This window comes from Suncus etruscus, chromosome 1, assembly GCF_024139225.1.
Source record: "Suncus etruscus isolate mSunEtr1 chromosome 1, mSunEtr1.pri.cur, whole genome shotgun sequence".
Taxonomy (NCBI): Eukaryota; Metazoa; Chordata; class Mammalia; order Eulipotyphla; family Soricidae; genus Suncus; species Suncus etruscus.
Genome location: NC_064848.1, coordinates 154,662,657 through 154,668,528, shown reverse-complemented (window position 1 = coordinate 154,668,528; position 5,872 = coordinate 154,662,657). Strand labels below are relative to the sequence as shown.

Here is a 5,872-nt window from a genome sequence, read left to right as displayed (position 1 = left end):
CACAAATAAAAGGGGAGAGATTACAATGGAACTACAAGAAATACGAGAAGGGCTTATTATTATTATTATTATTATCATTATTATTATTATTATTATTATGAGCAACTGTACTGGCAGAAGCTGGATCCCCTGTTTGTGACATCAGGATGGGAAAATCTACGAAACTACGCCTGCCCAGTGGGGCCCGACTGTGAAAAACTGTGAGTGCTACCTGTGTATGTCTGTCTACTGTCCTCTTGCTTGAAACTCTTGGGAGTGGGGCAAAAGAGGCTCCAGCAGAGCACTTTGGCTTTGCTTTGCTATGCGGCCCTGAGCTCTTTCTAAGAAAAGAACACCATCACAACAAGAAGAAAAAATCACACTAAGAACTGTGCTAGATCACAGAAGCAAGCATTCCTATCTGGACTGTCTTCTCTGTTGCATGCTCGGGCCTAAGATTTGATCCAGTGTGAGACTTCATCCACGGAAGACTCCCCTCCCTTAGAGGCAAGTCAGCCCATCCAGAAAGGGTGGAGCCAGAGGAGTGTGCTGCCTGCATCATATAGCCAATGAATACCACCACAACACATAGAAAAACCCACAATACAAGTGTGACAATGGGGAAACAATGCAGGCCAGCATCAGACATAGAGAATAAAGATGACAATTCTGAGGACCAGATAATGACCAACCAACTAATCAACCTCTCAGATAAGGACTTTAGACCAGCAATATGGAAGATGCTCAAAGAACTCAAAGAAACCATGGATAGAGTTGAACAGAACACTAATAAGAACCAAGAAAATATGAAGACAGAAATCACAAAACTCCAAACTGAAATAACATGTCAACTAACAGGCCTGAAAAAGTCAGTAAACGAAGGGAATGACAAAATGGATAAGTTCTGGAACAGGGTATCAGAAGCTGAGAATAGACTTGGTGCTGTGGAAGATGAGATACATAACAATTCCATACAGCAGGAGAGATTGGGAAAAAAAACTTAAAGCAAATGAACAGACAATGGAAAAATTAGTCAAAGAATGGGAACAGATGAAAATAGAAGTCTATGATAAGATCAACAGAAACAACTTAAGAATCATTGGAGTCCCAGAGACCCAGGAAGAAAATTGCCAGGAAGAATCAATGGTCAAGAACATCATAAAAGAGAAACTTCCAGAGCTAAAGAATATATGTGATCAAATCCTGCATGCTCGAAGAGTACCAACCAAAAGAGACCCCAGAAAAAACACCCCAAGACACATCCTAGTCACAATGACAAATCCCACAGATAGAGACAGAATTCTGAAAACAGCAAGATCAAAAGGGGAAATTACGTTCAAGCAAGCATCCTTGAGATTTACAGCAGACCTGTCACCAGAAATACTCAATGCCAGAAAGCAGTGGTGGGATATTGTGACAAGACTGAATGAAATGAATGCTTCACCCAGAATACTATACCCAGCAAAACTCACTTTCTGGTTTGACGGAAGAATACATGGTTTCACAGACAAAAAACAGCTCAGAAACTTTACAGACACAAAACCAGTCTTAAGAGAAAAACTGAAAGACCTAATTTAAGACAAGACTAACCAAAAGACACACCAAATTTTGATATAAAGATGACATTAAATCCCAGGACAATTCTTTCTCTCAATGTCAATGGACTAAATGAACAACTGTACTCAGTTAAGTTAGAGAACCCAAACGAAATGAATAGATTCCTGAAAAAATATCATCTCCCAAGACTTACTAAGGAGGAATTAGAAAGCCTAAACAGGCCAATCACATATAAGGAAATTGAAATAGTAATTAAAAAAACTCTGCTGAAATAAAGTTCAAGACCAGATTTTTTTACAGGGTAATTCTATCAAATTTTGAGAAGAATTACTACCATTGATCCTCAGGATTTCCAAAACATTGAAAAAACAGGAATACTCCCTAATTCCTTTTATGGGGTTAATATAGTGCTCGTTCCCAAAGCTAACAAAGATACCACCAAGAAAGGGAACTGCAGACCATTATCACTAATGAATAAGGATGCAAAAATCCTCAAAGTTTTAGCAAACTGAATCCGACAATACATCAAATACACCATGACCAAGTGGATTTCATCCCAGGGATGCAAGGGTGGTTCAACATATGCAAATCAATCAGCATCAAACACCACATCAATAAAAAGAAAGACAAAAACCACATAATTATATCAATCGATGCTGAGAAGGCATATGACAAAATCTAACACCTATTCATGATGAAAACACGCAGCAAAATAAGGTTGGAAGAAACCTTCCTCAAGATAGTTACAACTATCTATAAGAAAACCACAGCCAGGCCTGGAGAAATAGCACAGCGACATTTGCCTTGCAAGCAGACAATCCAGGACCTAAGGTGGTTGGTTCGAATCCCGGTATCCCATATGGTCCCCTGTGCCTGCCAGGAGCTATTTCTGAGCAGACAGCCAGGAGTGACCCCTGAGCACCGCCGGGTGTGGCCCAAAAACCAAAAAATAAATAAATAAATAAATAAATAAATAAATAAATAAATAACCACAGCCAACATTATCCTTACCCTTAAAAAACTGAAATCTTTTCCACTAAGATCAGACAGCAGGCAAGGCTGTCAACTGTCTCCATTCTTCACGAATTTGCGTGTCATCCTTGCGCAGGGGCCATGCTAATCTTCTCTGTATCGTTCCAATTTTAGTATATGTGCTGCCAAAGCGAGCACAACTGTCTCCATTCTTATTCAACATAGTATTAGAAGTCCTAACAATAGTAATAAGACAAGAGAAAGGAATAGGGAAAGAGGAACCAAACTTCCTCTATTTGCAGGTGATATGATGATATACATTGAAAACCCTAAAAAGTGCACAGAAAAGCTTCTAGAAACAATAAACCAAAACAGCAAAGTAGCCAGCTACAAAGTAAATACACAAAAGACAGTTGCATTCCTTTATACAAATAATAAAGCAGAGGATAAAGAGATCAAAGTGTCATCCCACTAAAATTGTATCTAAAAATATCAAGTACCTAGGAATCAACCTAACAAGAGAGGTGAAAGGCCTTTACCGGGAAAATTCCAAAATGCTTCAGAAAGAAATTAAAGAGACCCTAAGCAATTGAATCATAGTGGAGTTCAATTTCCAAGTTTTTTGTTTTGTTTTGTTTTTTTTGAGGAATCGCCATGTTGTTTTCCATAAAGGCTGGACTAGATGGCATTCCCACCAGCAGTGAATGAAAGTTCCTTTCTCTTCACATCCCAGCCAGTACTGATTGTTCTTGTTCTTTGTGATGTGTGCCAGTCTCTGTAGTGTGAGATGGTACCTCATTGTTGTTCTGATTTACATCTCCCTGATGATTAGTAATGCAGAGCACTTTTTCATGTGCCTTTTGAACATTTGTATTTGTTCTTGGAGAAAGTGTTTGTTCATTTCTTCTCCCCATTTTTGAGGGCTTAGATGATTTTTTTCTTGTTAAGTTCTGTCAGTAACTTGTATATTTTAGAGATTAGCCTCTTATATGATGGGAATTGGCTGAATAGTTTCTCCCATTCTGTAGGTGGACTTTGTATCCTAGTCACTATTTCCTTTGAAATACAGAAGATTTTCAGCTTAATATAGTCCCATCTGTTTATCTCCACTTTCACTTGTTTGAAGAGTGATATTTCCTCCTTGCAGATGCCTTTAGTCTCAATGTCATGGAGTATTTTACCTACTTGTTCTTTTGTATACCTTATGTTTCCAAGCCTGATATCAAGGTCTTTAATCTATTTGGATTTAATTTTTGTTCATGGTGTTAGATGGAGGTCTGAATTGCTTTTTTGCATGTGGCTGACCAGTTGTCCCAACACCACTTATTGAAGAGGTGCTCCAATTGTATTTCTTGACCTTTTGTCAAAGATTAATTAATTGTATATCTGGGTGTAATTTCTTTTTTTGATCTTGCTTATTTCACTATTCTCTCCCTATCTGTAGGATTTGTCAATGTGACTAGGATGTGTCTTGAGGTGCTTTTATTTGGGTCTCTTTTAGCCTGTACTCTTTGGGCATGCAACAAATAACTGCATGCAGTCTTTAGCTCTGAGAATTTCTCTGCAATGATGTCCTTGACTGTTGATTCCTCCAGAGGATTTTCTTCCTGGGTCTCTAAGACTCCAATGATTCTTATGTTCTTTCTGTTGAGTTTATCAAAGACTTCTATTCTCATCTTTTGAGGATTTTTTTTCCATTGTCTGATCATTTCTTTTAAGGCTCTTTTGCAATTTATTCTGTTTTATGGAGTTGTTATGCATCTCATCTTCTAGCTCACTGAATCGGTCCTCAGCCACTGTTTTTTTTTTATAATTTTTTTATTTAAACAACTTTATTACATACATGATTGTGTTTGGGTTTCAGTCATGTAAAGAACACCACCCATCACCAGTGCAACATTCCCATCACCAATGTCCCAAATCTCCCTCCTCCCCACCCAACCCCCGCCTGTACTCTAGACAGGTTTCTATTTCCCTCGTATATTCTCATTATTAGGATAGTTCAAAATGTGGTTATTTCTCTAAGTAAATTCATCCCTGTTTGTGGTGAGCTTCATGAGATCATCAGCCACTGTTGCTCTGCTGAAGAGGCTTTCCAGTGAAGTTTTCATTTTGCCTACCATGTTTTTCGTCGTGTTATTTCATTTTGGAGTGTTTTCATTTCTTTTTCATAATCTCTTGGTTTTTCTTTGTGGTTCGTTCATCTCTTTTGATGCTTTCTTTGAGTTCTATACGAGTTCTTCATATTGTTTCTCTAAACTCCTTATCTGCGAGGCCAGTGGTTGACACTTTTTGGTCATCAGACCTGCCACCTTCATTCTCTATCCATAGTGGAGGCCTGTGTGTTTCACATTGTCAAGCTTTTAGTGTGGTGTTTTCTACATGTTATGCTGGGTTTATTGGCTAAGAGATGTGCACAGCCATAAAGTGAAGTGGAAAGGCTGGGTTCCTCTTTCTCTGACCTTAGTGGGCAGGGTCAACTCACCTCTGTTGCTGAGCTGTCAAGAGCTCTTTCATGCAGTGGGGTTCACGGCCACAGCAGAGCCAGTTCAAAATGGTCCCTGTGTCCATAAGTCACTTTTAAAAGAAATAGAACACCAGGATGAGAGAAAACATTTATGTTTCTTAAGGAAGACTCAATATTACACAAATGATTATACTACCCCAAGCATTGTTCATATTTATAAAAATTAGGATCAAATTTTTCAAGGACTCATAACAAACTATCCTAAAATCTATATGGAGTCATCCAACTCCCAGAGTAGCCAAAGGTATTCTAAGAAAAAAGAAGATGCTGTCCTAACTTGAAAATGAACTAGAAAGCTGTAATAATGAAATGGTATTGTGCTGAAATAAAAAGATACTCTCAATGGAATAAAATTGAAAGTTCAGAAGTAAACCCTCAGTTTTATAGATAGTTATTACAAAGGAGCTGATTCAGATAATGAACTCAGAAAAACCTCTTCAATAAATGATACTAAAAAAAAATGGGTAAAAACTTGCAAAAACATGAAACTGGAACTGTATATAATTCCATGCACAAAAAAAGTCATTTCAACTTGAGTGAAAAGCTCTGATATTAGACTACAATCTATAAAATACACTGACAAATCCATTGACAAAAAATAACAAAATCAAAAATAAATACATGAACTACAGCAATTGTAAATGTTTTTCATGGGAAAAGATCATAGACTAAGTAAAAAAAAATACTCTACTCTATGGGAAACTGCATTTACAATGTTCACTAAAGATAAAGAGCAAATCCTTCTCAAATACACCCCAACTGTGGACTTTAGCATGATACAAGACTCTGCTCCAGTAGGACCCCCTGTGCAAGGACTCTATCTGATCCCTTTCTGCT

The 5,872-nt window shown here is 37.7% G+C and overlaps 1 non-coding gene across 1 annotated transcript; it reads right to left on the bottom strand.

Annotated features, from left to right (window-relative positions):
* Window positions 1-2,599: 2,599 nt before the first annotated feature.
* LOC126026228 (U6 spliceosomal RNA) lies at window positions 2,600-2,706 on the bottom strand. The gene has a single exon (XR_007501591.1). It is a non-coding gene; the product is annotated as a U6 spliceosomal RNA (small nuclear RNA).
* Between the last annotated feature and the right edge of the window lie 3,166 nt (window positions 2,707-5,872).